Genomic DNA, 26,051 nt, shown 5'->3' with positions numbered 1-26,051 from the left:
ATGTTTTCGTTAGCACCAAACAATGAATCTGTAGTGGTGTAAGAAAAAACTAACGGGCAATTGCTTCCTGAGAAGAACGATAAACAAATTGCAATACAACGTTAAAAATGGTAACACTGAAAAGTCTAATTGAAATGTCTCTAGTTTACTCATTTATGTTTGAAGAGCTCTAATAACGTCCGCGCCTCGACAACCATAGTTCTCGAATCAGACATCGACATAAATCCAAGTCTGGCCATCAGTAAACAGGAACAGCTCAAAGGTGTTCTACGACGACCCAGCGACCGCGTTTCAATGTCAACGAGGATTCGACGAACACCAGTTGCAAAGGATCGCATAATAACCGAAGAGTGTGCTCGACCACTTCGCCAAAGCCCCCACCAAGTTCCGATGTGAGAACCTGAAACAATAAGGCAACAAATCGACGAAATGCTGCGCGACGACATCATCAAGCCGCCGAAAAGCCTGTGTGCATCTTCTGTAGTCTTGGTAAGGAAAATGGACGGAACTCTACATTTCTGCGCCGAATGTCGTCTATTGAACAAGATTACGAAGAGAGATGTGTACCCCCTTTCACGGATGGACAACGCATTGGATCGGCACTGCAACGCAAAATACTCTTCGTCAATAGATCTCAAGACTGGCTGCTGGCAAATAGAAGTCGACGAGCGTATCGCAAGAAGGCTGCCTTCCTTACGCCAGACGGCCTGTTTGAGTTCAAGGTCATGCAAATCGGACTATGTTCGGCGCCTGCAACCTTCCAGTGCGTGTTGGACACGTTGTTAGGAAGGTTGAAGTGGCGGACCTGCTTTATCCACTAGGATAATGTGGTCATATTTTGCGCAAGTTTCGGCGAGCACTTGAGACGCCTTGGCACAGTACTAAAGATAATCAAGTCTTCCGGACTCACTTTGAAACCGGAGAAGTCTCAGTGTGCGTACGACGAACTACGGTTCCTGGGACACGTCATCAGCAAGTCTGGAGTATGCCCCGACCCGCAGATGACAGCTGTCATCGCGAAGTTCCAGCAGCCCGTCGAAAACAGGCCGTGCGTAGATTTTTTGGCAAGTGGACTTGCTGCAGGCGCTTTGTAAAGGACGTTTCACGCATCGCTGAGCCGCTGATACATCTAACTAAATGTGATTTCGAGTTCAAGTGGGAAACTCTTGCAGGCCGACACATTTCAGGAACTCAAACAACGCATGCAGTACTTCGTTAGAACTTCTTTCTGGGCGAGTTGGTGCATACTTGACATAAAAATTGTAACAGCGCAAACACATGCAACCACAAAGTACTAAGGACCTTGGTACTTTGTGGTTGCATGTGTTTGCGCTGTTACAATTTTTATGTCAAAAAACGCATGCAGCATCCACAGGTGCTTGCGCTCTTCGATGAAGACGCGGATACGCAAATCCACAGTGACGTCAGTAGCCTAGTCCTCGACGCCACCCTAGTACAGAGGAAATATTGACTTGAAGGGGTCATAGCTTGCGCTAGCCGGTCACTGTGAAAAGCAGAAGCCAATTATTCTACAACGAAAAAGGGATGCCTTGTTATCATAGGGGCTACACCAAAATTTCGCCCTTATCTATTTGACAGACCGTTCAAAGTTGTAAGCGACCATCACGCATTGTGTTGGCTAGCGGCTTTAAAGGACCATTCAGACCGCCTGGCGCGTTGAAGCCTCAGAGGCAAGAATATGAGATCACTGCAATTTACCATGTTCGGACGAAAACACTTTGATGCCCACTGCCTGCATCGCGCTCTGGTGGGCCCGCCGCCCAAAGATGACCGAGGAACGACGCCTCTTTACAAATAATAAGGACTGACGACTTTGCCGAGCAGCAGCGATTGGACCCCAAAGTAAGGAGCCTTGCTGAGTACTTGGAAGGCAAGACCGACTTTGTCCCGAGGAAATTTAGGCGCTGATTGCCTTCGTTCTAATTGCGAAAGGCGTTCTTGTGAAGAACGTTTCCCCCACCCGTGCAAACTACCTCCTCGTTGTGCCTGCAGGACTCCGGCCAGAAATTCTGCACTTCCTGCACGACGATCAGACAGCCGGGCACCTCAAATTTTCCCGTAGACTTGCAGCATTTTGGCAGTGGTGACAGCGGAGGAGCAGAAGGAATAATCCCTGACTGTTGCACATTGCAGATTCGCACCTACTTCAAGGTGTCACTGCGACATCTTTATCCGACGGGCAGGTGGGACTGCGCAAGAAGAGAGCGCAAGTCTACAACAAAGTGCGGCAGCACACAGGCTTCGTTCATCGCGTCCTGACTGCACAGGCTGGAACATGGAACACGTGGCCACCCCCTGGCTATAAAGCTACCGCTGTTTCGCGGACGCATCAGTTGGCAGCGGTGACAGCGGCAAAGCAAAAGGCATAATCCCTGACTGTTGTACATTGCAGGTTAGCGAACTTTTCAGATATTCTAGAAGTCTAATAAGTATAGTTTTGCTGTCACCGCTGCCACAAAGTGTGATACTTTTGTTCGTTGCTGCAGTCATTAAAATGGCTAGGTATCTTTCAAAACAGCTACAAGAATTCAAAGATGAGCTAAGGAATGAACTCAACAACTTAAATGGATATCTTGAGAGAAACATGCGTGCAGAAGAAAGAGGGCTCCGGGCCGATATCGATGACATGAAGCAAAGCATGGATTTCATAAGTAAAAGCCTTGACCTTGATAACCAGTCACTTGATGCTACCTTGACTAATTCTCTCAAGAAAGAAAATGAATTACTCCGGCAGCAAGCTCGATCATCGGAGAGGGATCTGGCTGAATGTCAAACCAGTCTTGTGAAATCGGAGCAGTACTAGTACATGAGAAACCTTGAGATTAAGGGCGTTGCGGAAATGAGTGTTTAACCGATATCCTCGCTAAAGTAGGTGCGGCCATCAGTGAACCCGTCTCAGCCAGCGATATAGACACAATTCACAAGGTGGCAACCAAAGGCAAAACAAAGAAGAACATTGTTGTACAGTTCATAAAGCGCGCAAAGCGGGACAAAGTCTTAGAGAAGGCAATGAAAACAAAATTTACCAACAGAAACCTGGGTTTGTCACTGGAAGCTTCCGAAACAGAGGCAAATTCGCCTGTCTTTGTGAATGAACACCTGTGCCAATTTTTGAAGAGATTGCTGGGTATGGTAGTCGCGCGCAAGCGCGAACATGGCTGGAAGTTTGTCTGGGTCAAACAAGGTGGCATTTTCGCCCGTCGCGATGAAGCGTCAGCCGTTGTGGCAATAAGACGCGAGAGCGATCTGGGCAAGATTACCGCGACAGGATAAGAGTGCGCACGCTTGGCGCGAGCACTAAGATTTTCCAGCATGTGCAAACATGGCTACCGATTGTGTGCTACCTCAGGACACACGCGGTATCACATCTCAGAATCGAGACAGGCTTTTTAAGGTTTTTTCATTTAAACGTAAGATCCATTCAGTATAAATTTGACAAAATTATCACCCTTTTAGAATTATGCAGTGTTACATTTGATACACTCGTGTTCACTGAGACTTGGTGTGGTGAAAACTTGGATCACTTTATTTTACCGTGTTACGATCATTTCTTTTTAAATCGGAAAAATTGCAGCGGTGGTGGAGTCCCCATTCAGGTTGCTGTACCAGGTTTTTAAATGCTACACGAATTCAGCACCGTTACCAGTGATATTGCAATAATTTATATTAAGAAAAATAAGAATGTGTTCGCTGCGCTGCACAGACCGCCAAGCGGCAATCTCGTCACGTTCTTAAACTTCCTAAATTCTTTACTTTCTTGTGTCAGTGAAAATGGATGGTTATTAACAATAGGCGGTGATATGAATATTGATCTTCAAAAGGTCTCGAGCCTGGCGAATGAGTCTTTGTTTGTGTTGCAGAGTAATGGTTTTCAGAATCTTTTAGCAACTTCAACACGCGTTACTCTTTTAACTGCATCTCTGCTAGATTTATTCATTACTAACTTAAATCCTAATAACTTTTTCTTTGGTGTCATAAACAGTGGCATCAGTGATCACTTACCTACTATTTGTATGCTTCAGCATAACAGCGCATTGAAACAAAAGGAGTGGCCTGAACTCACGTACCGGGAAATATCATCTATCACGTTAGAACATTTTAGGGATAAGATCGCTCAAACAGACTGGCAGGAAACATTTATTTTTGAAAACAGCAACAAGTGCTATGACTCATTTTTAAATATCTTCAAGAAACATTATTTCGAGTCCTCCCCATTACGCACCTACCGTAAACAAAAAAGGTTGCGTAAACCATGGATCACACATGAACATATCAGGCTTATTAAGCATAAGAACAACCTTTTTGACAACTTTCTTAACTTACGTAGTATGGAAAGGTTAATAGAAGTTAGAATGTTTCGAAATAGGTTGAACAAAGGTATAAAAATATCAAAAATCGAATATTACAAGCGTGTATTTGACAACAATTGCTTGCGTGATAGCGGCAAAGTGTGGAGGAAAATTAGCGAGGTATTAAACAAGAGCACTAAGGATACCACGATTGGCAACTTTGTTAAAAATAGCAAAAGGGTTGGTGGAAAGGAACTAGCTAACCTTTTTAACAATTTTTTTGTTGAAATTGGCACTAGTACATACTGTCATGAAGCTGCTAATCATATTCTGAGATTATTCCATACAGTGTACTTACTGACAAATCCATCGCTGAAGTAACAACAATGTATCAGAAGCTTCAAAATAGCCGTAGCCGTGATGCAGGTGATCTACAAATAAAACCAATCCAATACGTCATAGATTTAATTGCGCCAGCGCTTACACACGTATATAACCTCCCCCTTTCAACGGGGATTTTTCCAAACATGCAGGTAGCAAGAGTTTCAGTAATCTATAGGAATGGTGACAAAAATTGTTCAGACAATTATCGCCCTGCGTCAATCTTGCTTGTATTCTCTAAGGGACTCGAGAAGGTGAATAATTCTCGGATTGAGAAATTTACCAGAACATATAACTCTTAACGGACTACCAATTTGGTTTCAGAAAGGGACGCTGCACCGATACAGCACTTCTAGCTCAGAGGGAAGAAATAATAAATAATTTTGAGAATAAGATAATGACATTGGGTATTCTCTTAGACTTTAGCAAAGCCTTCGATCGAGTCAACTACGTAATATTGTTAGATAAATTAGAGCATTACGGGTTTGGTGGCACAACACTACAACTTATTAAATCTTACTTGAGTGCGCGCCATCAATACGTCAAACTAAATAAGCATAAATCTGACCTATGGTCTATTGAATTTGGAGTTCCACAGAGTAGCATACTGAGACCAATTCTCTTTCTTTTCTATATTAATGATATTGTAAAGATATATGAGCATTGTAGATGTGTTATTTACGCCGATAATCGCTAGGTACTCGTTAAGGAAAAAAATTGATATTGTTAGACAAAAGGGAACTGCGTTGTGTCACATCTTGCAGCTTTGGTGCCAGAATTCACAATAGGCCCATTCTTAATGAGTCAAAAAAACTAAGTGTGTGTTGTTTCGCACCCCAGGCACCTTAGAATATATAGACGACCATATTGCTCTCGGCTCATTCAAAATTAAAATAGAAAAGTTTGTTAAAATTCTAGGCGTCATTTTTTCAGAAAACATGTCTTGGAATGAACATGCGAAAACTTTATTACCAAAATTAAGTAGAGCCGCCGATGTATTAAGCCAGAACCGCCACACTTTTCCAGCCAGCATTAAAAAGATGTTATATTTTGGACTCTTTAACTGTCACTTACATTACTGCATGCTAATATGGGCAAACAGTACAGCATCGAACTTGCAGAAACCCTACCTTATTCAGAAAGAAAGCACTTAGATCAATAGAAAATTTCTCGTTGACAGAACACACAGAACCACTCTTTTACAAACATAAAATTCTAAAAATCCACAATATATACAAATACTAATTAATAAGAACCTATAAAAACGCCACATTAGGTAGGGAGGAACTATTCCAAGAATTATCAAAGTTCAGGAAAAGTACAATTTCCTACCCTTTCCGATATCAACTGGCATACTACGTTCCCTTCTCGAGCACCCATTATGGGAAAGAAAAACTTGGATATGTTCTAGAAACTAGACTAAATGAGCTAAACCGGAAAAATGTGGACGTTCCGGCCCTTACTAACAAAATCTTATTTGACCTGTTTGACTGTATTGAAACTGCTTATGCTTCCAATTGTTCTTGTAATTGTCATTTGTGATGGGATTGTCTGATTGTTTCTTTATTTGCTGATATGTATATATAACCGAATCCAGATAACAAATCATCGTGTCACTGCTGCTGTACAGGTGGCTAGAGCTTAGTCAAGCTGCACAGATGCAGCTTTTTTCTCTAGCCCCCTATTTTCGGAGAAAAGAAAGCTAAATTGATTTATTCAATGAAGAATACTAGAGAGATATAACTGGGTGCACCTGACTGCTGACGTCGCCCGTTACATCATGACTTGCCGTCACTGCCAACGACGCAAGGCACCACCAACACTCTCAGCGGGATGCCAACATGTGGAAACCAATGAATCGCCGTGGTGACGGACTTCCTCACCCGCTTTGCTGAAACGAAAGCTTTGCCGAAAGGTAGTGCCACTGAAGTGGCAAAATTCTTCGTCGCGAGAACCCTGCTTCAATATGGTGCCCCAGAAGTCCTCATCAGCGACAAAGGAACGATGTTTACAGCAGAGCTTACCCAAGCCATTCTGCAGTTCAGCCAGGCATGCCATAGGAGGACAACTACCTACCACCCGCAGACAGATACCTCCCACAGGTCATGCGGAGCGGCTGAACAAGACTCTCGCCAACATGCCCCGAATGTAGGTCAACGTCCAACAGAAGACGTGGGATGCCATCCTGCCGTACGTAACCTTCGCATAAAACACGTCAGTGCAGAAAACAACACAGATCACGCTGTTCGAGCTGGTGTACGTAGAGAACGCGACGACGACCCTCGACGTCGCCACGGATCCCCAGCACGCCGAAGAAGCCCGACAGCTCACCCTCGTGCAGATCAAAAACCAGTAGAGGACCGACAGTCCATACTACATTCTTCGACGACGCGAAGTCGAGTACCAGCCCGGTGACCGTGTTTGGGTTTGGACTCCGATACGCCGACAAGGACTAAGCGAGAAACTATTGCTGCACCATTTGAGGCCCTACAATATCGGACGCATTGGTGAGCTCGACCATGAGGTCGTACCAGACGGCATTTCGCCATCACAACAGCGCCGCTCACAACCTGAAACAGTCCATGTAGTGCGGCTTAAGCCGTTCCACAAGCGCTAACGAACTTTCGGACTCTGCATACTGAACATTGGAATGCCTACTTTTAAAGCGAAGCTTTCATTGCCTCTTCCTTCGACTTTCCCACTGATACTTCTACTGTTGCTGCTTTGGACAGCTGCTGTCACGCACAGCGCGTGAGGTTGGTTCAGGGCATGTATATAAATCGCAGGCGCGAGTAACAGAGGAAAGGCGACGGCAGAATCTCGTTTTCACCACACCGCGTCGAATGTGCATAATGCCTTTTGCAGTTTCCTGGCCGTTGCTACCTTAGCAGCTTGACAGCTGTAATTATCCGTGACTCTCCTCAGAAGCATGTAGAAACTGCAGCGCTTTTCTTCCTACTAACGCGCTAGACCAGAGGGGACGCAGGTAGAACTATAGAGAGGAGAAGAGGCAGTTCCCATACAAGAGAGGGTGTGAGAGATAATCTGAGAAGGCAAGGAAACCTCAACACTATGCGACAGCAGTTGAGGAGAAGCAGGATAAGCTTAAGTTTAAGGTAGGCTACATCACGTTGCTGCTATTTCTGAAAAATAAATGCCATGTAGACATGTCAAGCGGGCTACTTACACAGGGCGTGCAGAAGCAGAGCCGCATTATTTAAAGCGCCCCGCAGGGTGCAGGAGAGCATCTTATTAAGTAGCTAAGTATCCCACCGAAAATTGTTGCTGAAAATTGATGGTTTCTTTAAAATTTTCAATATCTCTGTCTAGTTCAAATCTTCAGTTCCGAGAACATTACGTCGAAATATGTGACTGTAAATCAAGTCTCCTACCAATACTGTCAAGGGTACCTCAGGGCAGTGTACTAGGCCCCCTCCTATTCCTAATATTTATTAACGATCTTGCAAATGCAGAACAGTTTCACTATGATTATTTGCAGATGATTGTGTGTTATACAATAAGATAACATCACCAGACGATCAACTGGAATTACAGGCTAGTTTAAAGAAAATTACGGAATGGTGTGGCCAATGGCAAATTATTCTGAACCCACATAAATCTGTGTCTATGTCCATAACGAGAAAAAAAGGTTATTCATGCCAACAGCTACAAAATTCGTGACACTAAACTGAAAAAGATAACTCAACGTCAAAACCTAGGTGTACAATTTACGGAAGACCTCGGGTGGAAAGAACACAAAGATATGGTATGCAATAGAGCCAGTAGAGTGCTCTAGAGTCTCAGACGCAACTTACGCTGTGGTAGACCTGAAATAAAAAAACTGGCACATAAGACCTGAATAGGGCCCATTATAGAAGATGCAAAAATAGTATGGGGCCTACCCATGGCAATAAATAGTCACAAATTAGATCTAGTACAGCGTTTAGCTGCTAGATTCACATTTAACAAACATTGCTGTTGTCACTCCCCTAGCGAATTGTGTCGCAACACAAATCTTCCTGCTTTAGAAGTTATGACAGCATTGGAGCAATTAATATTTCTCTTCCTCATAATTCCTAATCAACTTAAAATTAATGGGTCTGACTTCTTCATATTATCGCCCAACGCTCGCTTCTGACGTAGACATAGCATGTATATTGCGCCACCATTACCATGAAATGAAACTTTTAAATGTAGCTATTTTCGTAGAGTAATTAAGGAATGGAACATGCTGCCCGATTCACTTGTTGCCTCTTCTTCTTTAAGCACATCTGTAGACGAGCTGCAGACTCTTGTTTGTTCAGGTCAAGAAGTGTTCTGACCCGCTAGATCAATAACACCGCGCGGTGGTCGCGACGAGTGCGATTGTGCTCCGATTATTACTTCTCTTAATATACGTCAAAAATAAGTGCCTATATTTGTATTATTATCATCATCTTCATTGTGGTGCATGTGATTTCTCATTGTATTGTAAATATTGACTGTACCTCTATATCTGTAGTGACCCTTCGGGGATTAACAGTATCAATAAACAAACAAAGAAAGAAGCACTACGGAAGCAGCCGACCGTCAGTCAACACTTCTGTGCCCGCCGCCTTAGCTTTACGGCTATGGCATTGCTAGAGGTCATGGATTTGATCCCAATCGCGGCAGCAACATTTCGACAGGGGCGAAGTAGAAAACACATGCACACTTTCATTTTGGGACATGCTAAAGAATATCACGGAGTCAAAATTAATCTGGTGTCCGCCACTACGGCGTGCCTCATAATCCGGCTCTGCTTTTTGCACGTGCAGCCCCATACTCCAATTCGAGTTTAATACTTATGCCACGATGCGATGTGCCATGTGAGGCACTGCCAACGCTCATCCCTCTCAGAGGATATAAAATATGGCGCACAACGACGCCTCAAGCAATCACCTCTCCCGGTCTGTTCTGTGTACTACACAGACAAACAGCATTGGTGCACGCAAGGTACCGTTGAACATCAGCTCACCACTCTTGTGTTAGCCTAAACGTTGAAAAAATTAAGCTTTAGCCGCCAACATCACGGCTAATTGTCGTCAATCAAAGCATTCAGCACCTAAAGCTTCGCTTACATCGATTCCCACAGTGCCTGGGATCTGCATATTTTTTGGGACTTAGTTACTTTATACTTTGCTTCTTTATCGTTTTGATACTTTTGTTTATTAAGTGCCTTTCTTGTTTTTCGTTCTCCTGTTGTGTTTATAGCATCGGCACGACGCTTCTTGGAGAGGGGGGCAGAGACACGTATACTTGTTTATCTTTTTCGGCCGCGGGTGAGCGCTTTTCACGATGTAACAAATGTTATCGTCCAGTGCGGGACACATCTGCACGTAATAAAGTTTCTCAAATGTTATCGATGTTTCTGCCCGTTGTCTGTTGTCACCGACGCCTGTGTAACTTGTTGTTTCTGTGAACTTGACTTGTAACGCTAATTGTGTAGAATTTTCTGGAAGACACGTGGGTGCCAGCGATTACTCTAGAAGCTTCGATCACCCACGTATAAAAACCGGTGCGCTTGACCGGCAGATCAAATTTTCGACGATCGCCGACTGTGTTTGCCGCTATCGTTGTTGTTTGCGGGTAACTTGCTTTTGAGGGCACAGGTTTGTCCAAGAAAAGGCCAGTTTCGTCATTCACAGTTTTAGTGCATACTTCACTGTCGATACTGCATGACAATATGGACGAATGGAGTTTGCATAATGCTATAGTTTGAAATTCAGCGTGAAATGCGCGTAGGGAGTATGGAATGCTAATTGAAAATGATCAACTTATCGTAGGAGTGAAAATGGCCATTCGGGATTTTTCTTCACACCCTGAGGCGTCTGTCTCAATCACCTTAGTTCTAATTAAATGTAATAAATTGTCTTAAATATTCAATGGAATATATTCTGTGAGTGAAGCGTTGCGCTTTTTAGGCAGACGTCATAGATGATTTGTAGACTATCTCGCACATCTCAAATGGGTGGCACCTGCCAGATACATACGCTTAAGGGATTAACGAATGTTTGTATACAGTCTATCCATAATGTATAAAACCAAGGCCAGCGTACTCAGAAGAATTATGGAGGCTTGGAAATGAGTATTCTGTCCAATCGCCTTAAAATAGTCTTGTACATATTAAAGAATTTTATACCGTCAGTAAGCGAAATCTACGCAATACTGAGGTCAACTTGACTTCTTTATGTAATAGGTGATTGCTAACGAATTTCGTTATTCCGAAGCCCAGTCGCAAGGCTTCCCGCTCAAGGTGAGCAAGCGGTCATAATATATAAGCTGGCGCATAGGAAAATAATGCACGTCGGAATTCTGATATGGGCGGCACAAAAATATTCAATAAATCTTTAGAAGTACTGCACACCTGACCGACTGTTGCAGTGCTTACGCAGGACGCCAGCTATTCTCACTCGTTTCGTTTTTTACGTACATGACCAGTATGGCCAAGACAGCTGAGGGAACCATCATAGACTACATCTAAATGCTTCACCGACTCGACAGAGCTATATTCCCGTGACGGCTGCGTGGCGACGTGTTAACAGCAGACTCAGACGAAAACCAATACCGATCTCTCTGTAACGTTAAGCGAAAGACCAGTCTTGTCTATCCAGGTTTGTATGGCATAGATGCAGTTCTGTAGTCGATCACAGAGAGAGTGAATATGACTGCTTGAAGCGCAAAAAGCGATATCGCCTGCCTGTACGTAGGTTTGTACATTTTAGTGACCAGGAATGGAACTCGACAGAATACCAAGTAATAGTGGCGAACTGAAAGATTTATCTCATTTAAGAACAGGGTCATCAGGAGCTTCCCGAAATAAAAATTTTAATGATAGCAGAGCTTATCAAATCTGTGCCTGGAGCTTAATCTGGAACTCAATCCACGATTTCAGCCGAATTTAACAGTAATTCCTGTGAAATGATCTGATACACTTCATAAACTAGAGCAATTGGGCAAGACGAAGCTAATTTCTATTCCTTCGCGATTTTATCGAACTGGTTCATTTCGTTCCTACTTGAGACTATAGAGTCAATATTATTTCGACGCCGAAGTACTTTCCTACTGCAGCGAAAACGGAACAAAGCACGACCTTTTTTATTGTTAGATAGAGAAACAACATGCTTGCAGTCGCATTCGTCTTATGCTTTTGAAACTTCACGTTTTAAAGGCGTCTCAGAAAAAAATTATAATCACTGCAGTTTTCAGGACTTTGGTTATGGGAATTTGGGTAAAAATTTTTGCAAGCGAATTTTATCTTTCAGTAACCCCAGCGCATACTTGATTCTATCAACGGCTGTTATGAATTTCAATTATTCAATGAAATCTCAAATTCAGTCATCTTGAGAGAAGTTTCAAAACAGAACAGATAATCGTGTTTTTTTGCTCAGTACACACATAAGTAAGACATGAATGAATATTCTGTCAGCCTTTTTAAAAATGTTGCCTGTAATGCAGAATCACACCTGATAACTCATAAATGTTACAGGGCGCACGTGCTACTTCAACAACCTCTGGAAGGTGATAACTGTTTGTAAAACACTCAGCAGTTGACGAAGAAGATACGGAGAGATTCCGGCCACAGAAAGTGAGATGTATTGCAGAGTGAGCTCGACCCCGCACAAACGTGGTGATCTGTGGTGACGCATCAGCTCAAACTCCTGGTCGTCGATTGTAGAAGCCTTAGAAACAAAGTTGATGATTTTCATGTACTATTAAATTCGGTTGAGCCCGCAGTAGTATTAGGAACTGAATCATGGGTTGACTCTTCGGTCATTGATAGAGAAATATTCCTTCTTGGTTATCACAATTTTAGGCGGGACTGTGAATCAAGGGGACGAGGCGTATTCATTCTTGTAAGATCCGACTGGCCCTGTGTTCGAGTTGATTCTGATTTGGAATGTGAATCTGTATTTTCCATGTTGCGGGTCGAAAATGGTAAAAGTTTTCTTGTTGGATCTTATTACCGACCCCTTGGTGCTTCTTATCATGAGTTTGCCCAAATGACTACTTTTCAGGAGACAATTCGAAGGGATCACATTATATTGGGAGGAGATTTCAATCTTCCCGGTATAGATAGGGGATCGGGCAATATGCGTACATGTACTGCCACAGGCAGTTTATATACAGCTTTCCTTGAGTTTGTGCACGAAGATATGCTCCATCAGTTCGTAAGAGACCCTTCGCGTAATGATGGCACTGGTAATGTGCTTGATCTGCTGTCTTGTGATGCATCAAGCATTGTATAAAATGTATGTGTTTTCCCTGGTATTAGCGATCATAATGTTATTGTAGCCGACACAATCTTTCGAAATGTGTGTGAACCAAAAAACACCTCCTAGAACTGTGTATGCATATAATAGGACCAACTACGTTGCACTAAAGTTAGCACTTGAATCTTCTTTTCCTATTTTGGACACATTGGCCGATGAAATAAAAGTGGAAGAGTTATGGGGGGTACCTAAAATAAGCTTTTGAAACGGCGAGATGACTTTGTTCCCCTTTGAACTCTGTCTTCCAAACGTGCAAAAAATAAACCATGGTTTCACTGTGGACTCCTTTCTTGTTGCGAAAAATTAGAAGAATCTATCGGCAGATAAAAACTAGGAAATCGGATAGTCGTCACATACAGTTAGTAGAGTTAAAACATAGCTTTAGAGAGCTCGCTGGATCTGCTAAACGCACACACTTTGCGAACTTGGGGCAGCGATTAGTGGATGACCCTAAGGAATTTTGGAAATAAGTTAAGAGAAACGGTAAGGACGACACTTCCGTTCCACCCTTGCACTGGTCCAATATAATTGTTAATGGTGACTCAAGTAAGGTCGAAATTTTTTTAATTACTTTTCATCAGTTTCAGCCTACTCATTCAAACATTAGGGGGTTAACAGTGCTGATTTTCTGGTCGATGCCGACGAAATGTCTGAGGTTGTATTTAGTGTAACGGGCATCGAGCGATTGTTACAGTGTTTGAAACCAACAAAAGCGTGTGGTCCGGATGATATCACTGCATCGTTCCTGATAAATTGCTCGGCCATTTTATGTTTGTACTTGTGTCGCTTATTTCAAAATTCCTTAAACAACAGCATTCTTTCTGGTGATTGGAAACTAGTGTGAGTGGTGCCGATTCATAATAGGGGACAGAGGAACAGAGGGACAGAGTTGAGAATTACAGACCAATATCCTTAACTAGCATTGTATGTAAGGTGATGGAACGTGTGATTTATAGCTGCATCATGTCTCGTCTTGATAACAATAGCCTCCTTCATCCTAGTCAGCATGGGTTTCGGCAGGCTTTTTCGTGTACGATACAATTGGTTGCATTCACTCATGAGCTAGTATTTTAACGGTTTCAAAACAGACATGCAGGAACTACACAAAGGGTGGAATCTGCAGGGCTTCCTTAGCTATTCTCCGCAAGGCAGAACACCTCAGACACACCACAACCCACAAACTAATCTGGATTCCGGCACACACGGGGATAGAAGGAATGAAAGGGCAGACAGCTTGGCTCGCGAGATCACGTACCGAGTAGAGCGGCCACACGCCCTGGGGCAGCACTTCACCGTGGAGATCGGCTATTCAGAGTTACTGCACTGCCACAGAGGCAAGAAAATTGGACACTCCCCGCCACGCAAAGCCTTAACACAGCTAGAATCAGCTAGTTGGCGGAGGCTGCAAACGGGAACCTTCTCTAACTTACATATACTAAGCAAGATGTAACCCTACACAATTTAGGAACACTTGCCCGTGGTGTGGGGCAACCCCCACGCTTTACCATATAACCTGGGAATGTAAACGTAGCTACACGTTCCACTAACACAAAACCCCGAGTGCCGAGCAGTGGGAGTGCCGGCTCACCAGGTCGCCGAGGTCGCCACCCAAAGGGCAATGGTGCAGCACGCAAGCGAAGCAGCGCGGCTCAGTGGAGCCCTGGACTAGGGACCCAACCCTGCTAGGAAGGTCAAGAGTCTGCAGCGATGAAGACGAAGACCGAACGCTAAACCCTTAATGGACAAAATAGTTTTTCTGTCTCTCTCTCATCAATAGAAAAGAAAAAAATCGTTTATTGTATATTTCTGGATTTCAAAAAAGCTTTTGACGTCGTTGCGCATAGTCTACTGGTTGCTAAACTTCGGCGTTACAAATTGCATGATAAAGTTATCGCATGGATCGCTGAGTATCTTGGCTGAAGACAGATGTCTATGGCTCTCAACGGATGATCCTCTGAATATGTACCTGTGACTTCTGGGGTGCACCAGGGATCAATTTTAGGACCACTTTTATTTTTGTAGTTCATTAATGATATCACTTCGGGCATTACAATTATCATTTAGAATGTTTGTAGATGACTATAGAGTATATAGGGTCATCAACCGACAATCTGACCAACAAGCACTACAACATGATTTGGATTTGACTGCCACATGATGTGAAAAATGGAAAATATCACTGAATGTGAAAAAGAGTGTCCATGTCACCTTTACCAGGAAGCGCTCATACAACAGCAGTCATTACACAATAAATAATGCTACTCTTGAACAAGTGTCAGAATATAAATATTTAAGTCTATTTTTTTCTGCTGATCTAAGGTAGAACAGACGTGTTACTCATGTTAGGAACAAGGCCGTCAGAGAATTAGGTTTCTTAAAACGTAACATTAGTAGTTTTCCACAGAAACTTAGGGAGCAACTGTACTTCACACATGTACGCAGTACACTAGAGTATGCGTGTGTTTGCTGGGATCCATATACTGCAAAACTTGTAGATAAACTAGAAAACTTGCAGAACAGGGCAGTTGGGGGCTGTAGTGGGGCGCCGACTAGTGCAGACGTGCAAGAGAGAGAGAGAAAAAAAAACATTTATTCGGACCATCGAGGTGGTTGCTCTTGAGGTCGAGTGGGTGGTGTCCTCATTCCAGGACTCCACTGGCCATGGCTGCTCGACGTACTTGCTGGACGAGAGCTTCTTGTCCCGCCAGGGTATCGCCGGTCAGCTGTACCTCCCACCGCTCAAATGACGTGCTAGGAGTCTTTAAGTGTTGAGGTTTGCCCTCGCACCCCCACGAGATGTGAAAGAGTGTAAGGCGTGTGTCGCCGCACCAGGGGCAGATGCCGCGATATGTATGTGGGAACATTTTACTGTATCTGTGTAGGTTTGGAAATGTGTTGGTCTGTATAAGTCGGAGAGCTACGGCATCTTCATTGCTGAGCTTTTTGTGAGGCGGAGGATAAATCCTGTGGTTGAGTCGCTGGATCTCGAGTCGGTCGCAGTAATTGGATGGCAGGGGCATGAAGGTAAAGGGTGGGGATTGATGAGACGATTGGTCTTGCCCCGCTCGGTTGATTAGCGCTCGAGCTAGGGCGTTCGCCCTTTCGTTCCCCTCCAGACCCGCGTGACCCGGCGTCCACGTGATTTGATGGTATTCTTGCAGCCTCAGGCCCAGAATCTGAGCCGCCAGCAGCGGTGTTCGTCCGTTCGTAAAGTTACGGCAGGCCTGTTGCGAGTCGGTAACGACATGGAGTTCCCTGCCTATCCTGTCTTCTTGTTTTATAACCAGCGCCGCGGCTATGGTCTCAGCCGCAGCTGGGGCCTCTGCCCTTACGGAGGCCGCGAGGGTCAAGGAGTTGTCTCTCCCGTTCACGGCGGCTACCGCGAAGAGGCCCCCTACAGGGTATGCCGCCACGTCCACGTACGTTACGTACGGGTCACCCTTGAATTGTCGGCGCTGTCTCTCGACGGGAGCTTTGCGTCGTCCTTCATGGAGTTCATGACTCATGTGCTTCGGTATCGGGTTCGCCTTGATCTTGCCTCTGACCTCAGGCGGGAGGGATCGTTGCCCATCGAGGGCATGGAGCTCCATTGCCGTTCCGGTGCGGTGGAGGATGGCTCTGCCCGCCGACGTGTTCTGTAGTCTGGCCTTTTGCGAAGCCATAACCGCGTCTGACAGCTCAGCGAAGGTGTTGTGGATCCCGAGGGCCGCTAACTTCTCGTTTGAGGTGATGACAGGGAGACCCAGGGCCGTTTTGTATGCGCCTCTGATGATGGCATCGACTTGTCCTTGGTCGGGTTTGTTTAGCGAGTGTTAGTGATACGGCATGCTGTACGTTATTCTGCTGATCACCAGAGCCTGGACGAGGCGAAGCGTGTCCTCTTCTCGCATGCCCTTGCGGCTTCTTGTAACTCATTTTATAATCCGCGAGATCTGGTTGGTGGCAGACCTTAGGGTTTGGATGGTGTGGGAGGCTTTCAGGTTGCTCTGGATCCAAAAACCCAGAATCCTAGTCTTACTGCCTTCCATTATCTTCTGGCCATCAAGATAGAGGTCGATAGGGCCGGGGGACTTGCAGATTCCTCCTCCGTGCACCCGGATCACCTCGGACTTTTCGGGCGCACAACGCATACCGCTCGCTGCCGCAAATCTCTCCACGGCCGTCGCGGCCTCTTGAAGGGTCGCCTCTTTTCGCGCTAGGGAGCCCTTGGTGGCCCAGAGCGTGATGTCGTCTGCGTACAGGGCGTAACCTAGGTCGGCGATCTTCCGCAGCTCTTTGGTCAGCGCTAGCATCGCGACATTGAATAGAATCGGGGAGATTATCGCCCCTTGCGGTGTTCCTTTGTACGGCATGTCGATCGTATCCGATCGAGTCTTGCCTATTCCGATGGTTGCCGTCCGGCCCGTCAGGAGCGATTTTACGTAATTAAAGATGCGCTCCCCGCAGCTGATGTCGTTCAGTCCCTTCAAAATGGCCTCGTGGGCGATGTTATCGAAGGCCCCTTTTAGGTCGAGTGCGAGCAGGAGGTGTTCTCCTCCCTTCGGGATGCCCTTGAGAACTTCTTCCCTAAGGATTAGGAACGCATCTTGAGCAGAAAGTCCCGGCCTGAAGCCAAGCATGGTGTGCGGGGAGAGGTCATCGTCCTCTATGTAATGTTGGAGGCGGGTTTCGATGACCCTCTCGTACAGCTTGCCGAGGCACGAAGTCAGCGAGATTGGACGCAGGGCGTCGATCGCGGGCTTCTTGCCGGGTTTGGGAATGGTCACGATTTCCGCGTGTTTCCACTCGTTCGATACGTGGCCCTTACTCCAGAGTTTCTCGTTTAGGTATTCGGTCAAGTCCTGGATGTGCATTGGGCTCAGGTTTCTAATCATGGCATTGGTGATTTTGTCAACTCCGGGAGCTGTGTTGCGCTGTGAGGCTCGTGCCGCGGCATACACCTCTTCCTCCGTGATGGGAGCGTCCAGTTCTGGTCTTGGTTCTCCTTCATATTTTAGGAGGCAGGGTTGTATGGGGTCGCTACCCAGGTATCTGGTTTTTAGGGTGTCAATCAGATCCTGGTCGTTTCCGGGGAACTTGTGGGCGATTTCTGGAAGCGTCCGACTGGTTGTCGATTTCGCCTTGTCGGGCTCGATCAGGCAACGTAGGATGGCCCACGTCTGCGCCGTACTCAGGGTACCCTTAAGCGAGGTGCGAAACTGTACCCAATTTTGCTGCGTCAACTCGTTTGCGTAATTTCTGGCTTCGTCTGTTATTTTCTCGATACGTAGACGTAGTTTCCGGTTTAACCACTGCCGCTTCCACCGTTTTAGGAGACCCTTACGGGCTTCCCACAGGTGTAAGAGCCGGCGGTCGACTTCGGGCGTCTCGACCATGCGCTGGATGGTTTTAGTGGTTTGGATATGGGCGTCCCGGAGCTGCTGCATTCATTCCGCTATGTCCGTTTTACCATTTTCGGGTGGGGGGTACTGCCTGAATGCCTCCCAGTCCATAAGCCTGATTTCACCAATTTTTCTCTTGAGTTTCGGCGTGGATACCGAGTACAAATGCCTTTATTTCCGTAAACGTACAATTTATGGGAAAAGTTGCTCGCAGCAACTTGACGGGCCTTAAACCCGGTCTGAGGGCAGCAGCAGAAGGCACAGGCACTGATTTAGAGCCGACAAAACAATACATAAGCGAAAAAAAAACAAAGACAATGACAACTTGGCTTAGACAGTATGCCAGCAAACAGAAGTGCAAAGGAGAAAAGAAAAAAAAAGAAAAACGTTACAAATCATAAAAACTACGCGAATCCACAGTGTACAGTATTGTACAAAAGAAGCAGCAATAGAACAAGGTAATCATTTTAGGAAAGAATAAGACATGATTTGACAGAGGCTAATATCAAATTGAGATATGTGACGACAGTCTACTTCAGAAAATAGTCAGAAACAACCCATTAAATCGTCTTCAAAATGTCACTGAAATGCTCATATAAATGCGATACAGGACAGGAGGTGACATCTATGTTATTACATTTAAGCGTGTTTAATAGGCGTGGTAAGCGGTGGTACAACATTTGAAGAGAATAGTTAGTGCGAGGGTGCGGCACATACCAGTGTTCAGGTGACCGTGTACTGTATTCTGTTCTGTTTCTAGCTAGCTGTGCTAACGATGTTTCAGATGCTGCGATTCGTATTCAGATGCTGAGGATATACTGATCACTGCCCAATGTTTCGCCCAGGTGCGCCCATGAGTATTCCCTTACGTTTTTGACAAATGACAGGTCCGGAAACGTGTCTCGACTTACACTGTTGCCTTCTCGGGTTGGTTGGAGGAGATTGGTTATCAATTCGAGGCCCATTTGGTCAACCGCATCGAGGAGCGACCTTCCCTTTTGCGTGTCTTGTTGGTAGCCCCAAGTCGTGTGTCTAGCGTTCATGTCTCCCACAACTACCAGCTGGTTGCAGCCAGCGGCTCTCAAGCTGTCATAAATTATGTTGCGGAAGTCGTCTTTCTGAGCCCTCGGCGGACTGTACAAATTCAGGATGAAAGTGCTACGTCTACCCCTCTTTTGTGGGAGGACTTCCACTAGCACGTGATTAATGTCATGATGTTGATAATGTTGTCCCACGGCCGTCACCCTTTTCTGAACTAAAACCGCGACCTTCGGTGATCCCGCGTGTTTAATTACGTAGTAACCCCGTAGCCTGATCGGCTGGTTCCCAACCTCATGAAGGCAGATGATGTCGGGGGGGTATAGGTGATTTTGGATGAAGAGTTGGAGTGAACTTGCCTTCTTGTTGAAAGAGCGACAATTCCACTGCCAGATCTCGAGGTGTTCGGGCACGCTGCGTGTGGTGTTAGCCACTGCTGACGTTCATGCCACCGCCGTCGCAGTTGTCGGCGTCCCTGACGTCACCCGTGTTGTTTATGCGCCTGTAAGCCTTGATGCGTGGGTTGCTGATCTCGTCATCGACCAGCTTGCGCGAGCCAAATTCAACCTTGCGTATTCTTCTTTCAAGGTCGTCATGGCTTAGTGTGTTCTCCTTGACTTTATTGTTTAATTCGCCCATCTGGTAAAGCATCTGTTGTATCGTAGCATAAATACATTCGAGGGTGACTACACTTGACTGGACTGCCGCTTCCGAGGCCACACCGGGGAGCGATGAGGGCGTGGTAGTTCTTGAGGGGGAGGAATGGAGATGGCGGGCTCGTGGCCTATCGTTCCGATTTGCGACCCTGCCTGTGTGTTGTTGCTGGTTTTGCTTAGCAACGCTTCTAAGCGTTGCATGCGTTGGTTTAGGTCGTTAACCTGAGCCTTGAGTTTTTTATTTTCTTCCCTGATGCGCGTACATTCTGGGGAGCATTTACTATTTTCACTGGTATTTTGAGCGGAGGAGGTACTAGACTGATTCCGGCTCACCTTGTCGTTGTTGGCTTGGTTCTTCTTGCCCGATTGGTTCTTCTATTTAGACGTGGATGTCGAGGTAGAAGGCTGCCGCTGCCCTTGCTTCTCTCCTAGCTTTGGCCACTCCGAGCGGAATCGGGACCTGGACTGGGACTGGGACTGGGACGTGCAAACATTGGCTCCCGATATCATCAATGATTTCACGAGGTTATTCACCCGAAAATGAAGTGAATTGCATACCAACGAAAGCAGCAAGTTACACGGATTCCATGGATACCGGATTTATTTCGGTGGGTGGACTCTTTCTCAACATTTTCTGCATTCGAATTCTCAACGTCGGCGTTCAAAGGCGGGTAGGACTAGGCCTAACACCACAAGTCAGTCATTGCCGCCATGGAAATCGTCACCGGTGCGACGATATCACCGGAAGATGCGAATGACCCGGGCTGGATTGTGGCATATAACCGCAAACCGCGCAAGGGAAAGACCAGTGAACCACAAGGAGCAAGTTCGTCAAGTACACGTGGCAGGCGAAGGGACGGCGATCGCACCGCCGGACCGAACAGCGCATACCAGCGCCTCGTCGCTACCTCGAGACTCCCTCAGCTACCGAGGGACACGTTCCGTATCATCGTGAGACCCCGAGATGGTCTTAACGTGGCCAAATCTACACCAGTGCAGGATGAGCAAGCCCTGGCAATGGCGGCAGCCCTGGTTCCTCAAGACCTCACGGAAGACTCCATCTGCCCCAACGTAACTCAGGATGTCTTCATCATCTGCACCCCCAGCGAACGTAACGCAAGAGCACACGCCATGGTGCAAGAAATTCGCATATAAGATACTACGTATCGGGTCACGGTATACCCGGCGCCACCCGATGATACCTGCATAAGCGTGGTCCGAGGCATTGACCTCGAGCTCAACGACTCCCAACTGCGAGAACTGATCGTCCCGAAACGCAACCCCAACGCCTTGGAGGTGAATAGAATCAAGAACACCACAGCCGTGACAATCCTTTTCCAAGGAATGCAAGTACCAAATTACATCTACTACGGAGCAAGCATTATTCGATGCACACTCTTTCGCAGACACACGGAAGTTTGCTACAACTGTGGCAACATCAGTCACCGTGCGGATGTCAGCCCTACCCCAGTACCACGTGGTGCCAGAAGTGTGGCCTCAAAACGCCAGCAGAAGATCACAAGTGTTCCCCTCAGTGCACCCTGTGCGGCGGACCGCACCCCACCGCCGACAAGGACCGAAAACGCAAGTTTCAAGTCTTTCACAACGTGCGACAGAGACGCCACCGCAGACGCAACCGACGCGGCCGTAGCCGCTCCCAAGGACCGAGCGGCGCCAGTCACAGTGACTCGAGCGCCACCTCGGGTATTCCCGTAGCGACCACATGGAGTCGCTCTGTCACGCCGTCACCCGAGCGCCGCAGCGCCCTCCGCAGCAGCCGCTCCCGCTCCTGGGGACGACGCAACAGCCGCTCCAGCTCTAGAGGGCGCCCTACATCCGGCCACACTGAACTGACGTGGGCCGACCGAGTACGAGGGAGACAACACCAGCAGCAGCAACGGGGCGCTTCATCTACCAGACAGGTAACGCGGTCTTCATTGCCCGAGCATGAGAGCGAGATAGTCACAGCCCTACGACAGGAACTAGCGGGTCTCCGGGCCACCATACAAGTGCTTACGGCACAGCTTAATGACGCAAAACAGCAGATTAAAAACCTTAAAGCTCCCAAACAAGCACCACCCCAAGAGACAAACGCAAAAGTAAGCACAGCAAAACACAAACCCCTCCTTTCCCAGAGACGGAAGAAGAGAGTAATGCACCGCAAGACACCCTAGTTGAAATTCTGCGCCTCACGCGAGCAACCTAGAAGGTATTCGTATCCTAACGAATCGTGTAGAGGTGGTCCAAAATAAAGTAGCTATAAAAATTAAAAACAAAGCTAGTCAGCCACAACACATGGACACGACGACGCACCCTTCGCCACCCATAAATCCCCCGCAAAACCATCATGGCTAACACGACACGGGACACTTTAGAGATTTGGCAGTGGAATTGCGCTAGCTACCCGAAACGCAAATCCTCGCTGTAACAGTACTTCAAAATTCAACCCAAAAAGCCGCACGTAATACTATTACAAGAAACCCTATGCGAAACCCTCACGCTCTGAGGGTACAGCCCCGTCTCCCAATGAGGACGGGACACCAGGAGAGGCATCGCCACGCTCGTTAAGAGAAAATTCGCACACATCGTTCATAACGTCCTACCGAAAAACAGTCGCATCGAGGCTATCCTAATCGAGCTCGTACCTAACCGACTCTTATAACAAAGCGTTTTTGTACTAAACGTCTACAGCTCCCCCGCGCACTACAATCTTTCCACGCGATCCTTACTAAAGCCACATCATTGGCACGAAACTCACCGCTCATTATCGCAGGGGACTTCAACGCCCCCCACCCGTCATGGGGTACCCCACAATCAAGCCTAGCGGCAACAACCTCTTGCGCGCGATCACCGTGGTGACGGATCACAGGTTCCCCACAAGATTGGGTACGTCGACCCGACGCGATACTACGCCGGACCTCACGTTACTCCGAAATGTAGCAAACTACACATGGACGAACACGCAAAAGAACCTGGGCGTCGAACACTTCGTCATACGCACAGAAATACCAAACACGACGGCCCCACCCTGGTCTTTCACCCTCACAGACTGGGATAGCTTCCGCCAGTTACGGAAGGAAGACACGAACACGTACGACTCCTTCGCAGAGCTCCTCTCTGCGATAAAGGGCGGCGTAACTAGAGCCACAAAAACCATAAAAACGGAATTGGAGGTCCCAAGGGTTGACCTTCACCTCGCAGACTTACTCGAGGCCGAGGCCTCGATATTTGCGCGATGGAGAAAGCAATGTCTCAATAGACGCCTGCGCAAACGCATCGCGATACTCAACCGAGACATCGAACAATACTGTACGGAACTCATAAGACTCCAATGGCACGAACTATGTTCGGCGGTCGACGGCCGCATGCGGACCGGAGGTAAGTGGAACCTCCTGAAACGCATGTTAGACGACAGCCAAACAAAGGATAATCAAAGTCACGCGCAAGACCGACTTTTACACTCACATAAAGAGAAAGGGGGAATGGAAGAGTCCTTCCTGGAAGAAATCGCCAAACATTACCTTCCGCTAGGCGACGCTGACCCCAACGATTACCCGAGCATAAAGTATGAAACCACTCCCGAACTAGACGCTGCCTTCACGGAAGCAGAAGTCCGAGAGGCGCTACGCAACCTAAACAGCAGGTCGGCCTCAGGACCCGACGGCGCGACCAACCGAATGTTACGTAACTTAGACAACCAGGCCATTAGATTACTAACTAAAGACATCAACCACGTGTGGGAAACAGGAGAGGTATCAACGCAATGGCGCACGGCCTCGGTGGTACTTATCCCAAAACCCGGCAAACCACTTAACCTGGACAATTTACGCCCTATATCTCTTACTTCATGCTTGGGAAAAGTAGCCGAGCACGTCATTCAAAACCAAGTGTCACGCTACATTGAGGAACACGAACTCCTCCGACACAACGTGGTAAGGTTTCGACCCTACCTATTCACGCAAGATGTCATGTTGCTCCTAAAGAGACACGTCTTTCACGTTAAAACAAGAGACGTTCGAGGCATCCTCGCCTTCGATCTCACGAAAGCATTGGACACCGTCTCGCACCGCTTCATATTGGAGTCTGTGGCAGGCCTCGGCCTCGGCCAGAGATTTCAGGAGTACGTGCGCTCCTTCCTAAAAGACAGAGAAGCCCGACTGCGATTCTCAAAACTTAAGTCGGGATGCTACACGCCGGGCTCCGCCGGAACACCGCAAGGCTCAATCATCTCTCCATTACTAATTAACATAGTGATGAAGGGACTCGCAGACAAACTAGGAGACATCCCGAACGTAACTTGCGCTCTATAGGCAGATGACATCACCATCTGGAGCCCAGGAGGCTCCCTGGCAGGCCTGGAGCAGGCATTACAGTCTGCCCTAGATGCCACGGAGGAGTACCTGCTAGACACGGGAATGAAACTATCCCCCAAGAAATCGGAACTCTTACTATATCGCATGTCTTGCCAAGGATTCCGCTACCTAACTCCTCAAGACGAACTTCCGATCGCACTACACACAAGAGGTGGACTACAGATTCCGCGAGTCAACCACATACGCATTCTTGGGCTCCTAATCGAAGCCACCGGATGCCACGGACACACGATCAAAGACTTAACCGCCAAAACCGAAAACATGATCAGACTCATCCACAGAGTCTCAGGGCGCAGGAAGGGTCTTTGCGAAGATAACCTTCTGCGCATATACCACGCGTTCCTTCTGCGCATATACCACGCACGCACAACATCGACGAAGTGATCGAGGCTCAGACTATGGCACAAATACTCCGCCTATCCTCGTCCAAAGCCGGTAGACTAATTCTAAGCGAAGCTAATGTCTCCCCATCTCCCTATCTCGAGCAGGTTTTTACCCTACCGAGTGAAATCAGAGGCAACTAAAGAGTCACCGCTTTCCAGAAACGTCCACCCACTATACAACGTGGGTACGCGCCGGGCCCGCACCCGCGCGATGCTCGACCGCACCGACGCGGATTGTGAAACCACCGCATTTGTGGACGCGGCCCAGTACGGCAATACATCAACTTTCGCGATAGCAGTTGTGGACGGCAACGAAACGTTACGATCATCGGCATCGGTTAAATCGACCACCAGCGCTAAAGCAGAAAAGATAGCCGTAGCCATCGCCATGGCAGACCCCACATTTACCCATGTCCTCACGGATTCGCGTGCTGCGATTCGGGCTTACGAAAGCGGCAACGTATCGAAAGAGGTAGCGCATATACTACTAGCAAGCTCAAAAGAGTGAAAACGATGCCTCTCCTGGCTTCCCGCTCACATGGGGAAAGACATTCACCCGCAAAAACCCAACCTCAATGAAACGGCCCACGACCGTGCGCGAGAACTTCCCCGCCAGGACTGTCCCACGGCCTCCGAGGGGCTGGACATTTAGTTTAATGACCGCTACTCACTTACCAAGAAATCACCTCACACTATCGAAAAGACAGAATGAAATACCCGCTCCCGCACGCCAAACTCGAGCGCGCGCAGGCGGTCTCGTTTCGAATGCTGCAAACGGACTCGTATCCGTCACGAGGCCTACTCAGCCACTACAATTCCGAAATCCCGGCAAATTGCCCAGACTGCCCAGACCTCTATTGCTCACTCTCGCACATGCTTTGGCAATGTACCGCGTTACCAGAGGGCCCTCTCTCCAGTGAGCCCGAATGGGAAGAAGCCCTCAAAAGCCCGGACCTCAAACTCCAACTCAAGGCCGTCCAGAGGGCCCAAGAACTGGCAGAGCCTCACCTCGTTCCCGTCCCGACTTGGGTGTCGCCTATGGTTTCGGCCCAAGGAGCTCCCCACGTGCGATCTCCAATGGCTTAAACCTCCTCAGGACTTCAATAAAGTTCTTGACTGAGTGACAGGGCAGTTCGCTTTGTCCTTGGCAAATATGACAAGGTGCTTAACATGACAGAAAGCAAAAAATTGTTAAATTGGCATCTCCTTGAACGCTCTCAGATTAAATTTTTTTCATA

The 26,051-nt window shown here is 47.1% G+C and overlaps 1 protein-coding gene across 2 annotated transcripts in view; it reads left to right on the top strand.

The window, feature by feature from the left end:
• LOC135897938 (testis-specific serine/threonine-protein kinase 1-like) overlaps window positions 1-26,051 on the top strand; it is a 330,453-nt gene that overhangs the window by 257,857 nt on the left and 46,545 nt on the right. Inside the window, exon 12 of one of the 2 annotated variants that reach the window (XM_070533515.1) lies at window positions 12,199-12,216. The exons of the other annotated variant lie outside the window; for it this stretch is intronic. The gene's annotated coding sequence lies outside the window, so the exon portion shown is untranslated. Of the gene's footprint in view, window positions 1-12,198; window positions 12,217-26,051 lie in introns of those variants that run through there. 2 annotated transcript variants of the gene reach the window in all.

This window comes from Dermacentor albipictus, chromosome 2 (genome assembly GCF_038994185.2).
Source record: "Dermacentor albipictus isolate Rhodes 1998 colony chromosome 2, USDA_Dalb.pri_finalv2, whole genome shotgun sequence".
In the NCBI taxonomy this organism is placed as follows: domain Eukaryota; kingdom Metazoa; phylum Arthropoda; class Arachnida; order Ixodida; family Ixodidae; genus Dermacentor; species Dermacentor albipictus.
This window is presented reverse-complemented; position numbering and strand designations above follow the sequence as displayed.